Source organism: Mustela nivalis (assembly GCF_964662115.1).
Source record: "Mustela nivalis genome assembly, chromosome: 3".
Taxonomy (NCBI): domain Eukaryota; kingdom Metazoa; phylum Chordata; class Mammalia; order Carnivora; family Mustelidae; genus Mustela; species Mustela nivalis.
The window spans coordinates 91,007,337-91,028,866 of record NC_139022.1 but is presented as its reverse complement, the minus strand read 5'-3'; the positions used below and the strand labels follow the sequence as shown (position 1 = coordinate 91,028,866).

General features: G+C 41.5%; 1 long non-coding RNA gene across 6 annotated transcripts in view; it reads left to right on the top strand.

The window, feature by feature from the left end:
• LOC309862249 overlaps nucleotides 1–21,530 on the top strand; it is a 103,946-nt gene that overhangs the window by 10,352 nt on the left and 72,064 nt on the right. Inside the window, exon 2 of one of the 6 annotated variants that reach the window (XR_014310379.1) lies at nucleotides 20,144–20,301. The exons of the other annotated variants lie outside the window; for them this stretch is intronic. This is a non-coding gene — a long non-coding RNA (uncharacterized lncRNA). The remainder of the gene's footprint in view (nucleotides 1–20,143; nucleotides 20,302–21,530) is intronic. 6 annotated transcript variants of the gene reach the window in all.

Below are 21,530 nucleotides of genomic sequence, written 5' to 3'. Positions count from 1 at the left end.
TGGAAAAAAACTAGCTGGAAGCCAGTTGGCAAGGCACCCTGGGATATATACTTACCTATGATACAGAGCAGGGGAAGAGTGGGAGAATATGTCTATAAGCAAGCAGACAAGTGACCAGCACAGTATTAAGCCTAAAATGATTTTATTTCTCTATCATAATTACCCTCAACCATCATCTATTGAATTTCCCTTCCCGACCCACAAACGGTAGATGGATACCTTAACAACATGTTGGTTAGATTCCCCTAGTTTACCAATCATTTTCAGTTATTGAAGCTCTCTGTCCAGTGCACAAGCAGCATGTGTTGACACACTTTTGAGTCTGAGGGTTTACTCTTGACTAGTAAGCTAACAATGGCATGGGGAATTCTCAGCCAGCACACAAGGGGGTAAATAGGAAGGAGAAATCTTAATTCTTGTCAGATGCATCATTGGAGTAAAGGGAACTCCTGGCCCACATGCAACCACGCTGGGGAAGGGCTTTCAGTCAGTGGAGGCTGCTGCCAGCCACATGCTGAGCCAGTGGAGAACTCTAAACCAGTGATCAACCAGAGCCAAGAGAGGATAGCTCTTGATCTAAGAACCACTAGGGCTGGAACAGGGAAACTCTCAACAGGTCCATAGTGGGGATGGTAATTCTCACTTGGCATGAGTCACTAGTACAGGACTAAGGAGATGGTACCTGTGATCTGGAGATTAATTACATACAAGGGACTGAGAAGATACAGGACTGAGGATAATAAGACAAGGACTCTTACTGTCTTCATATATGGAAAAGGGGAAGGCCAGAAACCATTAGGTGTCAGATTATGACTGGAGGTATCTGTATAAACTAATGTTTTTAGTATATAGAGATAGAAAAATACAGAAATGAGTATAGGTGCATGTATATCTGTATGTGTGAGAGAGAGACAGAGATAGAGAATACACACACACACACACACACACACACACACACACACACACCTATTTTCTAGCTGTCTATTGAGAAGACCTAAAAGCAACACCCCCATAGCAACAAGCACACCTAGTCCCCATGACTTGGTTTTTAAATATCATTTTCCAATGAAAGGAACCAAGCATCCTTGGAGAAATGGCTGCTTCCAGGGCTGGACAAAGATAGTACAAACAAGCCTAGGACATCTTGGGCCAGAAGGTAAGAGAATAATAGGAGATAATAATAGAAGGAGAAAGAATAATAGGGACAGGGGTGCCTGGTGGCTCAGTAGGTTGAGCCACTGCCTTAGGCTCGGGTCATGATCTCAGGGTCCTGGGATCGAGTCCCGCATCGGGCTCTCTGCTCAGCAGGGGGCCTGCTTCCCTTCCTCTCTCTCTGCCTGTCTCTCTGCCTACTTGTGATCTCTCTGTCAAATAAATAAATAAAATCTTTAAAAAAAAAATAATAGGGACATGTTAAAAGGCTAAAGGTGTCTAGCTGAGGGGGCTCTCACTAGCCAAATCTGGGGAAAATTGAGCATTATAATAAATAATTATGGTATTAGATTATGACACATTGAATAAAGTAGGAATCCATGGGTCCATACATAAATAAATAAATACATAAGTAAATAGGGTAAAGAAAAAAGTCTATAGCATATTATCAACTAATAAATATAGAGGGAATGCTGGAATTAGGGAAATTGGTTTTCGTGGTAATAATTGATTTAGGCAGAAATCGCGGATGAATGCTTAAGCTAGTGAGTGAAAAATTTACAAGGAACAAGATATTTACACAGTCTCAGAGTAGCACTGGCTTGGACACTTCAAAATGATGAAAGGCTTGAAGGGCGATGAGACACTGAGGAACTGTCCCCAGCTAAAAGAAACTATAAAGAAATGGCAGCTCAAGACATGTGATTGTGGTTTGGACTCTCATGGCATAAAGAACATTGTTGTGAACATGGGTGAAATTGTAATGGCATCTCTGAATTATGTTTGCGTAAGAGTGGTACTGATTTCCTGACTTTGATGGGAACATTAAACTTTTAGTAGAGGATATGTTTTGTTTAATAAATATACACTGAAGTGTTCAGGGGTAATGGGTCATTTGTCTGGCATCCACTCTCAAGGGGATGAGGAAAAACAAGATGTGCATGTGCGTGCCTGTGTGTATGTGTGTGTATGGAAGGAGAGAGGGAGATTGATAAGGCAAATGTTATAGAATATTAACAATTGGAGAATCTGGGTGGAAGACACACTATAGTTCTCTGTTTCCTTTTTACAACCATTCATCCTTCCTTGTGTTAATGCTTTCTAAAAGATGCTGAAATAGTATCGCCTAGTCTTGAGGCCCTGATGTTGCAGATAGTTTAATTCTGTACCGACAGCCCACTCTTTCCTCTCAGTGCCTACATGTCTTCAGAGATGTGACCTTCAGTTGTTTCTGGGGACGCCACACTGGTGTGTAGAAACAGGCCCCAGCTTTGTGGGACCTAAATCTTACACAATTTGAGGAGCATTCCTGAAGAAAAAGAAATGTAAAATTAGATCTGAAAGTGAATATTTAGAAAGGATGCAAACAACTGACGTTCACTAAAGGTGGAAATACATTCATGTCAAAGTCATTCAGCCTCTACCAGCATGGTGAGGCAGACCAGCCCCACCACCTGGATGTCATCCAGGTTGTAAAAGAGGCGTGGACTGAGCAGATCAGATCAGCGCTATGCTGGGCCCTGAGGTAGAAATAGTATTTCTCTCTCCCCATTGCTTGGACCTTTCTCACCAAGAGAGTAAAAATGACAAAGGTTTAGACTGGGACCTACAGAAGAAGCTCCCAGGAGACCATCCACTCTAACCATTCTAGGCCACAAAGCCTACCTCCAGCATAAGCCAGTGGACTACAAATGTAGCCTTGTGACAGCTGACTAGAAATAAATTGCAGTGAGACACAAGAAAGAGCCTATCATGGGGTCAAGTCTAGGTCTGCAAAGGACCATACCAGTGTTCAGTTGAACACCTGAGGAGTAATAAAGATCATGTGTGCACTTGGCCTTTTTTTCTATACCTTTGAGACCTCATGGGGTGGAGCTGGAGCCAAGGGGAAGGTGGCCGTTGAAGGATGTCTTTATCCCATCCCACATATGTCCCAGCCACATATGTCCCATCAATATCCATTTTTCATATTAACCTGTGTGCCAGGATTGAGAAAGTATCTGTCAGAACCTCTTTGCCTCTAACCCTCCTTCTTATATGGCAGCAAAAAGCAGAGATCCTTGCTCTTTCTATGAGAATATGTTGTTTGTACGTACTTGTTTATGAAGGCAAAAACAGAATTGAAAAGCAGGGGAAAAAATGTAACTAATAGTGAGCCTGGAAATACTGTTCCTTCCACTAAGCATTTCACCACGAAGAAACTGCTTCACTTTTATAACACAACTCAAGTAACTGAGACAGCTCATAATATTATCCATCATGCTATGGTAGTGTCCTTGGATGCTACAAAAGAACACGTGTAGGTAGATTGCCAATTTGTTATTTTTAGTTCTTGAAAAATTTGACTATGGGGGGAGATTTCCAGAAAATCTCCCAGACCCCAGCATATATATAGGGCACTTAGAACACATCTGTCAGCAAGAAGCACCAATTATATGTTCAGGCATTAGCAGGTGACCAGAGGATTATTTCCCAGCCTTCCCCCATCCATCTTTCTCACATGGGCTTAATAGAGGAGCCTCTTAGGAGTATCATCTCAGAACATGCAGCCTATTGGGTGGAAGGAGCACACTCCTCCCTTGAGTCTTTACATTTGTTTCCCTCTGGTTTGAGTGTTCATCCCAGATCCTCATGTAGCTGGTTCCTCCCCATGCTCCACATCTCACCTCAGCCTTCTTGGAGGAGTCTTTCCTGTCACCATATGAGAAGTGGCATTTGTCCCCAACACAGTCTCTGTTTCCTCACCCTGTTGATTTAGTCCATACCCTTTGCCACAATGCATACTTGGCTATTGCCTGTCTCCCCCAACTAGGAAGGAACGTTGCCCTGTTCATCCCTCGATTTCCAATACCCAGCACAGGGGTAGGCATGGAGTGGGCGCTTATTATAGTGTTAATTCAGCAGCTCTGAAAAGAAAAAAGGAGGAAAACAGAGACTCATGAGCTGAATTAGCAAATATGTAGATAAGTCATTTCTTTTGATAAGTTTCTTTCATGAATATGGCTGAAATACGGGTACCTCTAAAGGAACTTACAGTTGGAGAATGACGTATGAAATAATTCTTTTTTAAATTATTTTTATTATATTAATATTAGTCACCATACAGCACACCATTAGTTTTTGATGTAGTTTTCTAAGATTCATTGTTTATGTATAACACCCAGTGCTCCATGCAATACGTGCCCTCCTTAATACCCATCAGTGGGCCAACCTATCCCCCTACCTCCCTCCCTTTTAAAACCCTCAGTTTGTTTCTTGGAGTCCACAGTTTCTCATGGTTCCTCTCCCCTCTGATTCTCCCCCCTTCATTTTTCCTTTCTTCTCCTAATGTCCTCCATGTTATTTGTTACATACCACAAGTAAGTGAAACCATATGATAAGTGACTTTCTCAGCTTGATTTATTTCACTCAGCGTAATCTCCTCCAGTCCCATCCATGTTGATGCAAGAATAGGGTATTCACCCTTTCTGATGGCTAAGAAATATTCAATTGTGTACAGGATCACATCTTCTTTATCCCAAGAATCACAGTTTCAAAAAAAAAAAAAAAGCAACTTACTCTTTCTCTCTCCAGTTTGTTCAGCCATCCTGAAATTTCTGAGAACACAAAAAAATAATGAAAGGAATAAGCCACTTGGCTATGGTGCCTGAGAAAGAGGCTCAATGAGGGTAAGAATTCATGATGGACAATCTGTGGTATCCAACTCTAGAAGATCAGACAACCAAACCAAAGTCCCCTAGCCAGTAGTCAAGAACTGTGATAAGAGTCTAATGGGTCGCTTAGTTTCTTGTAATCCCCTAGAAGTCCTACAAGAAAGATAGAACACTGTGGAAGCACAGGGTGTGCACAAAAGGTCATGCTTCACATTTTTAAAAGCTGCTTCTGTTTCTGATAGAAAGAACATTATGGTACCCAGAGAGCAAAACAGCCTCCATTTTGCAAAGTTAATTACCAGGGTTCTTTGTGTCAATAGTGCCACCATTGGAAATCTTTACTTGGAACTCAGGACTAATCTTTAATGAAGTAACTGTAAGGTATTTAGGCACATGCTACATATTTTGTTTTTTATTTGAGTGTGGTTGACACCCAATGGTACCTTAGTTTCACATGTACAACATAGTGATTCAGCTTCTCCCTGTGGTAAGCTACATACACCATGAGTATAACTACCGTCTGTCATTGTATAATGCTGTTACAGTGTCACCATATTACAGTGTCACCATATCACACACATGTGTTGTGCCTTTTGTTCTCATGACATATTCATTCCATAACTGGAAGCCTGAGATACTCAAAAATTTTTTAAGATTATTTATTTATTTATTTGACAGACAGAGATCACAAGTAGGCAGAGAGGCAGGCAGAGAGAGAAGAGGAAGTAGGCTCCCTGCTGAGCAGAGAGCCCAACGGGGGCTTGATCCCAGGACCCTGGGATCATGACCCGAGCCATAAGCAGAGGCCTTAACCCACTGAGCCTCCCAGGCACCCCCCCAAGATACTCAATTTTAAATGCCCTTAATCAAAGGTAGGTAATTTCTGCAAAGTTGGGATTAGAATGAGCACAGCCCCCCCCCCCCGCCCGCCACCAAAAAAAAGTGACCAAAGTAAATTTTATGTACTCATTATCTGCACAGCTTAAACTCACCAGTGACTTGGCAGTGCTCCACTTTATCTTATGAATAACTACACTCGAGTAAGACCTAGAAGCTTGATGTCTCAATTAACCTGAAAAAAAAGAAAGTTGTAGTTAAAACTATGGTATTTTCTAACACACTTCCCAACAAATTTTCAGATGTTTCTAAGCAAATGTATATTTTCCTTTCTGCTTCATTATCTTCAGGATTTTCCATAGGTTTTTTGGTGGTAGATAACTTTCTAATTTAGTCTTTAGTGAGCAGATATTCTAATGGGTTCATGACTGAATTTGAGCAAGAATTAACATTTTCCAGAGGTGGAAATAGTGACTTTCAGGACTTCCTGGCACCCTATTTGGGAGAGTGGGAACACTTTTATTCTTATTTGCAAATATCATATTCATGGATATTTGTATCTCACTAGGCCAAAGCATAACATCATTAAGGTTACTCTGTTGGAGTTCAAATATGGGTAGAAGTCTGTACATGTCCACTGAATAGCTAAAGTATTAAGTATTGATAAGTATTAAGCCATCATATTACTGTATAATGTGTCATTACTATTATTATTTGAGTTCCACACCCCCATTGCCATACTGAGGTAGGCACTGTGCAAGCCAGATTTCTCCTTTGTTGACTGGCCTTATGTTAGATCCTGCCAATAGAGGGTGCTAGAGAGAAATTGGAAGGCAGGAGGAGGCAGAATGCACAGCCTCCTTCCTCTCTGCTTTCTGGCTGTTCCTGCAGTATCACTCCACCTGTGACCCTTCACCCCAGGCACCGGAAGTTGGTGTAGCAGAAGGTGTTTTCCATGGTTGGCTTCTTTCTACACTTCCAGAACCAGCCTCAACACACTGCACGCAGCAAAACCAACAGCTAAACGCCAGCTTCCTAAGCTCCCAGGTGTCAGGAGCTCTGCCTTTAAGGTCCTGAACTAAAGCAGCAGTTGGGCGATGCCCCTTACTGAGAGGTGCAGTCCCAGCTCTGCCACGCCCCTCTTCTGAGTTCCAAGTTTTTGTTTTTGTTTTTTTTAAGATTTTTATTTATTTATTTGATAGACAGAGAGAGATCACAAGTAGGCAGAGAGGCAGGCAGAGAGAGGGGGGGAAGCAGGCTCCCTTCTGAGCAGAGAGCCCCATGCGGGGCTCGATCCCAGGACCCTGAGATCATGACCTGAGCTGAAGGCAGAGGCTTAAACCACTGAGCCACCCAGGCACCCCTCCAAGTTTTGATAAGCCAACCTATTCCCTTATTTCAGGGTTATTATCTCTGGGATCTGTCAGTGTCCTCCTTCATGTTTTTTAGGACTGCAGCACCTGTTACCAATTTCTTATATTACATTATCTCCAGTAAAATAGCTAGCATGGTTCCCATCTTCCAGAGTCCTGAGTGATCCTTGAGTGTAACAGGCGTCTTTGTGGGGAAGAAGAGGGGAGTAGAGAAGGGAACAGGGATTGTTTGTAGTCAAATAACTTGAAGAAACACCGAGCTAAGCAAAGTTTAAAAGGTTTCCCTACAACGGGACTTACCAGAGCCTACTCTGCATTGATTGCAAACTTCCAAGTGAAGGACATTTCCCAAACCTAATTGAGCATGGAACCCATTCAAGTGTGAAGTATGTCCTGAGATTAATGCTCTGTAGAGCACACATTTAGAAATGCTGGGCTCAAATAATGGGTCCTACAACTCCCAGAAAAACTTCTGGATTATCAATAGTAAAAAAAGGTGACATCCTGCACTATCTCACCTAATAGATGGTATTTCATTTAAAACAAAATAAAAACCTGGGGGCTCTGTAATACATTTATTTCAGGCCAGGCCCCCACAGACAAAGCAAAGTAGAAAGTAGAGGCAATTCTTTTAAAAAGAAAACACAAAAAAATGTGTGTGTGGGTGTGTGTGTGTGTGTGTATAAAATGGAAATATCGGAAAAAAGAAAAACCAAAATTTTGATGAATATCCCATCTATTTAGATGGCTAGAATATTATTCATAAAGAACATTCTCATAACTTTTTATTTTAAAATTTTTTTTAAATTATAGTTACTTATTTGAGTGAGAGAGAGAGAGCATAAACAAGTCAGAGAGGGAGAGGGAAAGAGATGACAGAGGGAGAGGGAGAAGCAGACTTCCCGCTGAGCAGGGAGCTGGATGGAGCTCCATCTAGGACCCTCAGATCATGACCTGAGCCTAAGGCAGATGCTTAACCCCACTGAGCCACCTAGGCATGCCTGTTCTATAACAGTTTGAACTGAAAGATTGACCTTTGATTCTCTCTATATTGATGTGTGATTGCCAATTTATTATTAGTAGAAAGTCTATTCAGGCCTCTGGTCCAGCTAGCAATAGCATTTAACTCTCCAATATCCTGAAATTACAAATTCCACTGGCTGAGAAAATATTTTTTGCTTTTTATAAAGCAAATGTACAGTGATTTACATATTTAATATCAAAGGAAATTTGAGATGCAAAGAATTGCCATGTAAGGGCTTTTTGTGGCCAGGTCTGCAGCCAAAATTAAGTAAAAACTGCCCATTGGATGCAGATGTAGGGAATGAGACTGCTTATTGTCATCTGTCATCGCTACTCTGCATTCGTATTATTATTGCCACTGTGAAAACCCTTTATAATTGCTCTAGTCCATTAAACTCTTCCTTCTCCGAACTCTGCTGGTATTTATCATTTGTACCCTAATTTGGATGTGTCATAAATGCATTTACACTCTTGTTTATTTATAAACAGAAATGCTATGTCTCTAAGTGAATTGCAGATCCTTTGATAGCAAGAGCCATGGGCTGTGGCTACAATAACCAGAACATCTGGATGTGGTCTGAGAAAGAATTTATTTCTGACTTCCAAGTTTATTCATATGAAAAGTATCATATATTTAAAGAGTGGTATTCACAGATAAGAAAGAAATTGACATGGAATCCTGATTCTGGGAACAGGAGTGGGTTATGAATACCTGTTTGTTTTAGAACTTAGTGCCTTGCTTGTAATATGTGTTTAGCAGATACAGGCTGATGACAATGATTATCGTGGAATTAGACTATTTGGGATTCCGTTGGGATCTCAAATGGAGCAGGCTAAAGGTGTATTCATTTGAGCAAACGTTCAGTAAGTTCAAATTATAGAAAGAATGGATGGAGTAGTGACATGGAAGAAAGACTGATTTGGGATCAGTCAGAACCTGCTACTTTTTAAGGTTTTATTTATTTGAAAGAGAGAGAGTGAGAGAGAGAGGGAGAGAACACAAGTGGGGTGAAGGGCAGAGGGATAAGTAGACCCCCCAATGAGCAGGGAGCCCATTGCGGGGCTCAACCCCAAGGCTCTAGGTTCATGACCTGAGCCGAAGGCAGTTGCTTAACCAACTGAGCCACCCAGGCACTTCAAAACTTGGTACTTTAAGATTTTATTTATTTATTTGTCAGAGAGAGAGCGAACGAGAGCCAGCACAGGCAGACAGAGAGGCAGGCAGAGTCAGAGGGAGAAGCAGGCTCCCTGCGGAGCAAGGAGCCCGATGTGGGACTCGATCCCAGGACCCTGGGATCATGACCTGAGCCGAAGGCAGCTGCTTAACCAACTGAGCCACCCAGGCACATCAAAACTTGGTACTTTAAACCCCTACTGAGTCGCTGTGACTTTGGCAAGTACTTAACTTGACATCAATTTCCCGTTCTATAAAAGAAAGATAACTATTTCAAGTTGTTACTGTGATGACCACATGAAGTATTGGTATATCACATTTTTGACACCTCTAGGTTCTTGATAACTGGTAGTAGTAATGTTTGTTGCTGTTATTCTTAGAGAAAGCTTGTACCTACATGAGCAGAATCAACCATCACCCACCCAGGGTGAAAGTGTTCACCTGCACCTTCTGCTGACTGAAATCCAAAGAATTCATTTCCCTGGGTTTAAGGATGATTCCCTTTATAATGCCCAAGATATTAATCCACTATCAGTATTTTTGCTTCATGTGCATTTGTTTATCAGCCCTAATAGCTAACGGATGGCTGCATTGATTCACTCATGTAGCGATCGTGTACTGAGACATTACTCTGTCACAGACCCTCGAAGGGACAACAGGATTACAGAGATGAGTAAAATGCTCTTGAGCTTTGTCCTCAGAGGACTTGGTCTTGCTGTGTACTTGCCTGAGAGAAAGTAGAGAGAATACGGAGGGAAACGAAGGGCCAAGCAAGGTAACTAAAACCTGGAGCTCAGTAAGAGCTCTAGCTACTCTACCTTGTTGCCTAGAACTGCCCTGGTTCGGTTTGCAGGGAAGGAAACGAGGTGTATAGACAATTTAGTTAGTTATAAGGGTTTGTCTTTAACGAATCAATATTTGGCTTTGTTATCCAGAAGAGTGGGTAGTTTTGCATTCCTCAAAGCTGCGTGGCCTCTGCCCACCACACAGGGGACAGTGAGACAAGGGAAGCTTTCTGAAAGCTCCCATCCTGTACAAGCCTACCCCAAATTGTGGGGCTCATCTTCCTCAATACAGGGTTTTCTTCTGAACAATTAAAAAAAGGACTTCCTAAATGAGTTCATCTTTTAAAAATTAAAAGGCCAACAGTAGACTTACTGGAAGAATCACCTGTTTTAGAGTAGTATCATTTGCATGCAAATAATAATTAGGGTAATTAAGAAGGCTTAGATGGATCAGATTTGTCCTCAGTCTCCTGTGCATTAGTTTTGCATTTTTTTATGCTTGGAAAACAGTTCAAGTGGATGTCTTTCAAAATACTTTGTAATTCACATTTTCACTAGTTCATGCTGACCCGAAACTCCCAGTTCATCCAAACCAGTAAGACTGAAATGCAGTTTCTCAAAGCTTTTAGGGGCTGACTGAAGGACCCCCATATCTTTTGCTCCTCAATTACCTGGACCCATCCTCAAGTTCGCCGCAGAGCAGCAGGCCCCCTCAACCTGGATGGCTGCATATATGTATGGAGAAATTTAGGACCACTTCTGGTGCCCAAAGCCATTTCCTCCTTTCACCCGCAAGATAATCAAGTTACGGCCTGGAATGAGAATTAATCACGGGGCATATTTTATAATTTATGAGAGTGTTGCATCTGATGTGAAATGATCAAGTTTTATGATCTACGTCTGCATTTGCCATTTATTGACTCAGAGTTTGGGTGTTTAGCTTCTCAAAATGGATTTAATATGGCCAGATTAGTTGGCCCATTTTATGAAGGCCATCCTGATCACTACCCAGTAGTTGCAGAGCCCCTCCTAATCCCTTCAATATCCCCTCAATATTAAGGCCAATTCAAACCTGCGTGTGCGCCTCATCAGAATAATGACGGCAACAATTCCTCATATTTGTATAATGCTTAATATTTTTCAAAGGACTGTTGTTAAATGTCATACCCTCCCAAACCGGGTTCAGTGATAGGAAACCGAGAAGAATCTCATTTTCCTCATTAAAATAAAGCAAAAAATGTTAATACCAGAGGAAATGGAGCTGCCAGTCCCTCAGTTCCACATTCATTAGCAGAATCCTGCTAAAAATTGCTGAGATGCCCGTTGAGCCAGGCCGTCAGGGACAGTCACATCAGTCTTGCTGCCACCCCTCAGTTTCTCCAGAGAGCCCAACTGCTCTTCTCTTGCGCTCTCTTCTACGGCTACAGAGAGCTATCTGTCTGGGACAGGCCAAGAGAAGCAGCAAGCCGGCTGCCTCCCCTGGAGTGGCCCCCTGCCAGCTATGATCAGGTCACTAGGCAAGGCTCTCTCAACTGCCCTCTGAGTCAGAAATCCTCCTTCGGGTTTTTCCTAGACTCACTGCAATCAGTCCAGCCATGTTAGGCCCTCGAAGCTGACACAGACACACTTATGATTCTTCACCTGCTAAGTGGCTCTGGGATTTTCCACAGTCCTTAAGATCTAACAGGCCACACTCCCTACAGTCACAGCTTTGCTAAGGGCCCTGTGACCAGCAAGAGAAGTCAGACCAGGCTCAACTGACAGGAGCGGAGCCCATGGGGATGCTGGGAAGCCTGGCAGAGGGAGCAGGAAGCAGGGCAACTCCTAAGGGCTCCAGCGGCATTTTACCCAGGTTTCACATTTGTTCCACTCTGGAGGTGACAGTGTGTGTCTGACCTTGGCCCAGCTCCTGAGACTAAATGAGGAGCAATCATCTGTGTGCTCTGTGTCCCCTGCCTTACTTGCATCCCCAATGCAAGTCTCTTTAAGTTGTGATATTTCTTCAAAATCTAAGCACTGTTTGATAGAATAGCTTCGACCCTGTGCATCTTGCTCTCTTCCCTCAGTGGCACCATTGGTGCAACCAGAAAGTACCTAGTGTCTCAACAGTATAGCATGAGCAATTCTCTGTAGTTTTCCTATTTCTGGCAGGACACATGATAGTCATTCATGCTCTAGCAAAGTATTCACAGCCTCTGCCTTCAGGCACCTGAGGGATATACCTCCTGCTCTTCTCTGAAGTCAGGCAAAGCTTGGCACTTGCTTTGTCCAACAGAGAGACGTAGTGATGTGGGTCACTTCCAGGGAGTGTGACTTGCCACATTCTTGCCCAATGGCCACAATGACGGTGGAGATACATTGCAAGAGAAAACCTCCCTTGTTCTCAGTGTAAAACCTCCCTTGTTCTCAGTGTGGTTGCCTGTGATAAGCAGATCCCAACAGCCACCTGCCACTGGACATGTAGCCTGAATAGAAAACAAAAGATTGGTTATGTTGTGCTACTGAGGGCTCTGAGTGGTTTGTCATTGTGGCACAAACTGACCCAGTGTGGGGATGTGAGTAGGAGGCACTGGGAAGGTTTCAAAACCAGGCCCTGAAAGCTCCGTCAGATGGTACGGCAATTTAGGGAGTTGCCCGACCCCCGTTGAAGAGAGTTGGACCAACCAGCTGAGCCACCTCAATGGGACAAAGCTCCGGACAGTCGCCACTGCCCCTACTGCCATAGCCGAAATGATATGTTAAATGTATAGCTTGTTGTCAAGAAAATTCCACTTCCTCAAAGTGTCTCTCCTTTTGGAGAGGGCACACATTACACATTTTCTTCCCTACATTTTCAGAAACAAAGGAAGAGAAAAGAGGATCCTGCCAAACAGCATTTATATTTAGCATGCGCCATATGCACATGTGCGGTACGGAGCACAAAGCCATGTGGCCGTCCCGCCGGATTGAAATCAGCAGGATAGAGAGCAGGAGAGAGAATCTGTAAGTGCGAGACTCACAGTCGTATAAATGTAGGCATTTCTGAGAACAGAATGGCTCTTTGTGTCTTGACTTCACAAGATTCTTCAGTAGCCACTTCAGAATATTCTAGGGGAGCCTAATCTTTAGATGCAAGGCCATGAGTTAAAGGAGGGCTCGGTGGGCCAATGGTCTTTGAAGTGGAGTGCAGTTACTTAGGGTCCCTGCAGGTTCTTGCTAATCCACTTTACTACATCCTCCACTATGGAGCTCACTTCCACGTGGCAAGTTTTCTCCTTAGAGTCACAGAGGGAGAAAATATGTTGAGCGGAAGATGATGTCTCCCAGCATCAAAGCCGCACTTAAGACGGAGCACTTGACTGTTAGAAAGGGGGCCTGGGAATGAAGAGTTTAGGCCCTAAAGAGGGAACTGAATCTAGGGAGCTGCAAATAAGGTAGAAAAGCAAACATTCTGGCTGTACACAGCCAGAATCAGGATGGTATGATGACTCCCCACCAGCTTTAACCAGCAGGAGAGTATTAGAAGGAAAGCCCTTTGCTGTCTCCTGCCTTCCCGGAGGCAGGGTTTTCTCTGAATACACACAAAGGTGTCCAAGACCCTGAACTTGCATCACCCCCAGCAAGCTCTGATTTTACTGATCTATGGATTATCCATGTAATGGATAAAAATAAACACTCAATTAGTTTGAGGAAATTCAGAATGTTTTGGTGTGCATATGTACGCATTTTGATTGGTTTATTCCTATGAGGGAGGTTTCAGGGTTGTTGGGTATACATATATTTTATTAGGTACTACCCAGTTAGTTTCTAAGCCTGGACAAGTTTGCACTCCCACTAGCAGGGCATAAAAATAGTTTCAGAGGGCTCTGTATCACCCCCCAGTACTTGGAACTGTCAGTGATATTTTGTCGGCGTGTTGTTTTGTTTTGTTTTGCTTCATTTTCGTGCTTCTGGTGAATGTGTTGTCGTTTTGCAGTTTTAATTTGTAATTATGTTAAACACCTTTTTAGTTTGTAATGATAAGCACCTTTTCACATGCTCAGGATGAAAGCTTCTTTTTGATGAAGTGCCTGTTCAGGTCTTTCTCATTTTCCATTTGGATTACCGGTCACTTATTTGTAGGAGTACTTTTTATACTGGAGAAAGGAGTCCTTTGTTGCATGTATGGATTGCAGTTATCTTCTCCTGTTCTTTGGCTTGCTTGTTCATGTTTTTAAGGATGGCTTTTGATGGACAGAAGTTCTTAATTTTAATGAAATCCAGTTTATCCATTTTTTTCATGTTTAATGCCTTTTGGTTCTAAGACATCTTCCTCCCCCTTGCCATGTTCTCCTGTGTTGTCTTCTGAGAGCTTGTTTTAGCTTTCACTTACCAATCTGTGATCCACCTCAAATTAATTTTTGTCCACAGTATGAGAACGGGTTCAGTTTTCAACTTTCCCCTCTGTGAACATCTAGTTTCTCAATATCTTATTGCAAAAACACTCTTTTCTCCCACTCAATTGTGGTGGCACCTTTGTCTTAAATTAAGTGATTGTAAATATGTGGGCCTATTTCTGGGCGCTGTATTCCCTTTTATTGGTCTAGACGTTTGTTCATTCTCATGCCTTTACCACCCATTAACTTAATTACGGTAGTTTCCTGACATTTTTTGAAATCTGGTAGTATAATGTCCTCCATTTTGCTCTTTGCTGAGTATGTCATTGCTATTCTTGACCCTTCAAATTTTCATATAAGCTTTAGAATCGGTTTGCAACCTCCTCACACCCAACCTCCCAGGAGTTTGGTGGGGGTTGTATGGAACCTATGGGTCAGAAGGTCAAACTGACATCTTAACAAGATTCAATCTTTAAGCCCATAAATATAGCTCTGAATTGGTAATAGGTCTTATTTATCTCAGTATATTTCATAGGTTTTGGGTAGAAGTCTTATACATCCTTTGTTTGACTCACTTCTAAACATTAAACGTGTTCATTGTTAATTGCCGGCATAAATACAACTGACCTTATATATTGACCTTGGTAAATTCACTTATTAGTTACAATACTTTTTCTGTACTTTTTAGATTTCCATACACAAATTATGCATTCTGAAAATAATGACAGTTTAATTTTTTTTCTTCTCTCATCCTTTTACCTCTTAAATATTTTTTAGGCATTCGTAGTACCCTGAATCACTAATAAAATGTTGAAGCAATATCATATATCTTAATCTCACTTCTGATCTCAGGGGAATAGCTTTCAATATTTTGCAATTAAATATTATATTTTTAATTGATTTTTATGTGTGCTAGTGTCAGTTTAACAAATTATATAGGTATACCAAAACACACACAAAAGGTGTTCATAAACAGTGGTATTCATAAAAGCCAAAAATGAGAAGCTAAGTAAACATTCATCAACCATAGAATGGATAGATATTCTATGCAATGGAATACTATACAGCAATTAAAATGATAGCTTAGTCCTATACTAGAAAACATGGCAATTCTCACACACATAATTTTCAGTGAAAGGACCCATGTATATACAAGATAATTCCTATTTGGGTAGATGTTTTTTCTTGCATTACAGCCATATTTCCTGAATATGATAATTAGAAGAACTCTAGATTTTGATGCAACCATTCATGTTAGAAAACAGTTTATCACTCATTTGCAGTCATGTATCATCATCACTGTGTATCTAATCAGTTAGAATAGTAGTTCCTGTGGCAGACACACCTTCAGGTGGCCCCTCATGGGTCATGTCCTGGTAGACATGACATGTCTTTCATGAGGGTAGACAGAGGGTACCTATCCTTGAGGGTAGACAGAAACAGTGACTTTCTTCTAACCAATAGAATACGGCAAAGGTGATGGGATAGCCACTCCCTTGAGTAGATAACATTATAAAAGACTTCATTTTCCTCTGAGAGAGAGTCTTCTATAGATTTTTAAGAAGTAAGCTGCCAGGTCATCAGAGGGCCGCACACTAGGAACTGTAGGTGACTTCTGGGAGCTAAAAGAAAAAAAAAAAAACCACTAGATTTCAGTCCTATAACCACAAGGACCTAAAATCTGCTAACAACCATAAGGAACCCCTAGTTCTAGAAAAGAACCTGCCTGTAGCTGATGCCTTGATTTTAGATTTGTGAGACCCTGAGCAGAGTACCCAGCAAAGCTGTATCTAGATCCAAGACCCTTAGAAACTGGAAGATGATCAACGTATCTTGTTTTAGACCACCATGTTTGTGTTAATTCATTGCATAGCAGTAGATAACTAATACAGTTCTACCAACTTCCAGTATACCTTTCTTTTGCACTCTTGGAGGGAAGGGTGATTATGGACTCAGAACAAGGGTAACCAATTTTGGAAACACTGTGATGTGGACTAGTGGCCCTCGCAACCTGGTGCACAGCTGTCATCCCAGGATCCCCATAGTCCCACCTCTGTCGTCGTCTTCCCTTTCTCCATGTATTTCTTTCTGAATGGAATACCTCCCTCAATAGTTTCCTTAGAAAATATGTGGGGAAATTATACTTTTAAGATCTTTCAGATCTAAAATATATTCATTCTACACATCTATGTGGTTGGAATGGGGCTCAATATAGTTGGGAAACAGTTTTGAAGGCATTTTTCCCACACAGTTGCTCTTGAATTAGCAGAAGTTCTGATTCCTGATACTGATTCCTGATACATAACATCTGTTTCTGTTCCTTTTCTCCAGAAATATTTAAGATTCTCTCTTTGTCCCCAGTATTCTGAAATTCCCAGTAATTACTATGTTTTGAAAAAGATTATAGTCGTCCCTTGTGCTGGACTCTCAATGAGCACATTCAAAGTGGAAACTCAAGTTTTTCTGTCCAAAAGAATTATCTTGAATCATAATTTCCCTTTTATGTTCTCTGTTCTCTCTTTTTTTAAAAGATTTTATTTATTTATTTATTTATTTATTTGACACTCTGAGAGAGATCACAAGTAGGCAGAGAGGCAGATGGGGGGGGCAGGCTCCCCACTGAGCAGAGAGCCTGATGTGGGGCTCAATCCCAGGACCCTGAGAATGAAGGCAGAGGCTTAACCCACTGAGCCACCCAGGCGCCCCTGTTCTCTCTTTTGAGAGTTCCTATTATCTAGATGTTGGACTAGTCACCTGTGTAACTGTTTCTTGAAATTTTAAAGAGCCTATATAACACATCTTACAGTGGACAACATAAGGCAAAACGCTCCAGTTAGGATATCAGCTCAAATTCTTATCATCCTCCACACGTAGAAAAGATGCCACCTTCTGATTTTCATTGCATTTTCACTCCAGCTGGTCTTATTCCTTCTGATGATTTTCTGGTCAAGTGGCTTCTGAAACTCCTTTGCTTTCTCACAAGCCACTGCAATGCATGTAAAGTAAAACTCTGCAGTTGCTTTTTGTGTCCCTGCTTTATTCCCAGGATGTGTTTTATAAGTAATTGTTCCACTTTTCCCCCCTTTTATCCTGTTTTTTGAGCATTTGGGGACAGGCTGTTACATTATTAGAAGACTGAGTTGCAAGAGGTAGAAACCCAGTCTGAGCTAGCTTGAGCAAAAAAAAAAAGTGGGGAAGGAAGAATTACTTGGCAGATACATTCAAGTTATAGGAAATGCAGTTTCTACTGGACTTGAGAAACATCTATACTGGGGCTTGAACATCATGTAAATCAGGTCTCTACTTCTTGTCTGTCCCTGCTCTTCTCTGGTGCTTTTATTCTTTTCCATTGAGTTTCATCTATATGACAAAAAACGCCGTCACTAACAGTTCTGAAATTCCATATCTTGCAGCTTTAGTCACTGGTGAGAGATTGACTCTGAATCCCGAATCTCAAAATCCTAGGTAATGAATGTGACTAGCCAAACTGGTATTAAGTGTCCATTCTTAGATCAGTCAACTCTAGACAGGAAATCAGGATCACGGAACAATACTGCTAACTGTGTGGATGGTAGGGGAAGAGGACTGCTCCCAGATTATGGCTGCTGGTGCTAGGGAGACTATCCCTTATATGTTCCTAAAGCAAACCTCCTTTTCCAGATATAGGATACTTGGCAATAGACATCAATCTTTCTGAGACTCTGGGGCCAAATCCTTCAAATTCTTAAATGACCTTTGACATCCAAACCCTACTGGGCTCAGAGTTCAATTAGGGAATAGACAGCCCAGGAAAGGAACTGGGTTAAATCATTAATATCTGTTTTCCAAAAGCATAGTTCCCACTCAGTAAAATCTCAGTAAATATTTCCAGGTAACAGGTATTCTTAAAAAAGAGCAGGTACAAACAGAAAAATTTACCTTAGTGGGCTTGATCAGTAATAAAGCTATCCCCAATTCACCAGATAATTTTAAATCTTCCCTCTTACTGGTGTAAACCTGACTCAAAAGGCCTGGATAGAAAATAATGTTTATTCCTCAGTGGATGGTGAGCTTCCTGAATACATTATAATTTTGTGTAGGTCAAAGGGGACCTTCAAATACTTTAACTCTGAGGTTAAAAAAAGCAGGAGTAATTCGGTTTTGTGTCAGATTTCTTTTACTCGTTTTGTTGGGATGTTGGGTCTTAGGTCTTTCTGAGTTTTGTCAGCTTCTCCTAGTCATTTAGTCGTTGACTTACCTTTTTCTATGTTCTTTACTCGTCTTTTAGCTCTTCTTTCTATTTTCACTGTGGTCTGTCTTCCATTTTGGGTTGAGATGGTTATCCACAGATAAAAACAGAATTTCTTCTAAAGAAACAGAAATCTAACTTACAGTTGTGAAAACTGTTTTACACTATTTTTGTATAATTACTTGAGTTTCCTGTAGTGGAGCAGCTGAGAGAAATTGCTCTAATTGTGTAATTTTCTGCAACTACTCTGGGACAAAAATCTTGGTAATTGGATTTTTTTAAACTAACAAGTCGTCACAATTGGATAGTTCTTGAACTATTTGTGCTTATGCTTCAGAAATTTTCAGTGGCTATACAGTGTATTTTAAATGTTTTGCATCAGCTTGTGTCTCAAATTTGATTTATTTAACTTTGGGTTTTAAAATAGATGACAACTCTGATTATACATTGTCTCCACTAAATGGACCTTTGCTAAGTTTTGTACCCTGTTCATCCCCACCCGACACCCTGCTGTTGCCATGGGAGCGGAAATCCTGGCCCATGTAGCTCCGCCCCCAAGCCGCTCTGTCTCCCAGAGTGCTTTGCTGTTACTATGGAAATGCCTGCCCATTAATCTTGTTGTCCTTCTACTACGAAAGCACCTTTAACTGTCTCAAGTAATCAAGTGATGTTACCTACAGTGGGGAAAGGAAAGAGAAGACTGCTTCCCATTCTACAACTGCAGCACTGATTTTAATCAAGATTTAATCAGGGAACAGAAGAAACAAGCTACTCCAACAGCTCTCTTTTTAAAAATATCCAAAGTATCATCCTGCTCGATGCATAGGCACATGCCCTTGTTCATGCCCTTGCTCCAGACCCTTGAAAAAGCACACTGCATATTTTTGAAGCTACTTTTGTATTTAACATACATCACAAAATAGCACAGTGAAATCAGGAGGACACGTGGTCATTCATTTTTACTGATGAAAACAATGTAATGCTTACCTCAAGTTTTGGAAGAATGTATTTTTGGAAATAGTCATGAACACCACACACACACCTGCTGACTTGGACAAAACTTTACCATCCTGTGGAACTGAGGAGTAGTAATCAGGACTCAATGGAAGAAAATTAGCTAATGAGTTATAGATACTTTTATAAATTTTTCCTCTTCTTTTACTTTCAGGTTAGGCATCAGTGGAATTTTGAATTTCACTCTGTGGTCATTTGTACAAAGTAAAAATAGGACTTACTGGTAGCTCTGGAAAGATTTTCCAGATCCTCAGGAAAAAAAGTATTTGACGACAAATCTTGGCCTGGCCACCCTGGATGTGAGATGGTAACCGTGGAAAGATTAGACTCATTCTGACAAATGATATGTGTCCAATAGCTATTTTTAGAACTGGGAAAATAGTGTATATATGGGGAGGGGTGCAGAATCTAGCTGATGCCTACAGCAAAAAGAGGCTGCCTTTGCTCTGAAAATAATCAAGTGATATTAAAGTTGGGTGAGGGTGGGGAGGAAAGAATCATAGTGAGGAAAGAGCACAAATGACCAGGAATGTCCCCTCTTTTTTAAAGACCCACAGGAGCAGTAATGGCTGTGACTCTGGGCCATCTAAACAAGGCTCCTTGTTGCTTTGGCACTTGGCTCTGATGCAAAAAACAAGAACAACAACAAAACAAAACAGGAATGAATGAATGAGCCAATGAACTGGTGTGGCACAGAATTTGAGGAGGTTTGTTCAAATGTCTGATGGGGGGCACCTGGGTGGCTCAGTGGTTTAAGCCTCTGCCTTCGGCACAGGTCATAATCTTGGGGTCCTGGGATCGAGCACCGCATGGGGCTCTCTGCTCTGCGGGGAGCCTGCTTCTCTCTCTCTCTCTGCCTGCTTCTCTGCCTACTTGTGGTCTCTCTCTCTCTCTCTCTGTCAAATAAATAAATAAAATCTTAAAAAAACAAAAACAAAAACAAACAAATGTCTGATAGGAAAAATGTATGTCTGTAAGCCCACCACTTATACAATGAGAAGGAAAGTCTTCCTGCAGAAAGATCTTGGAGATACATTAGAATGGGGGGAGGGGAGATTAGATTGGTAGGATTTTGTCAAAACAGTCAGAGAATGCATAAGTGACAACTTCTGCATTTGAACCTCACCTTAAACTTCCAGTGATCTGTTTGATTTAGTCCAAATGATGTATTATCCCCTCAGTGGTATTTTTTCCATCCCCTTCTGTATTATTTCCTAGGGCTACTGTAACAGAGTACCACAAACTGTGTAGCTTAACACAACAGAAATTTATTGTTTCACAGTTCTGGAGTCTCAAGGTCCAAAATCAAGGTATCAGGAATTTCATGGTCCCTCTGAAACTTGTAGGAGAGACTCCTTCTGGGCCTCTTCTTGCTTCTGCACTTGCCAGCAATCCTTGGCATCCCCTGCCTTGAAGATGCATTATTTCAGTCTGTGCCTCCATCATCACATGGCCATCTTGTCTAGTATGTCTTTATATCATCTCCCCTCTATGCATTCTTATGCCCATAGTTCCCTCTCCTTATAAGGATGCAGTCACCTTGGAGTAGGGGCCCACCCTGCTTCAGCAAGACTTCACCTTAACTAATTACATCTGTAGTAACCCTATTTACAAATAAGGTTATCTTCCTGGGTGCCTAACAGGCTCAGTGGGTGAAAGCCTCTGCCTTTGGCTCAGGTCATGATCTCAGAGTCTTGGGATGGAGCCCCGCATCAGGCTTTCTTCTCAGCAGGGAGCCTGCTTCCCCATTCTCTCTCTCTCTGCCTGCCTCTCTGCCTACTTGTGATCTCTGTCAAATAAAAAAATAAAATCTTTTTTTAAAAAATAAGGTTATCTTCTGAGATATGAGTAGTCAGGACTTCAGCATCTTTCTGAGGACGGAATTCAATGCATAACACCTTTTCTCAGAAATAGTATCAAGAAAAATATGCAAGAA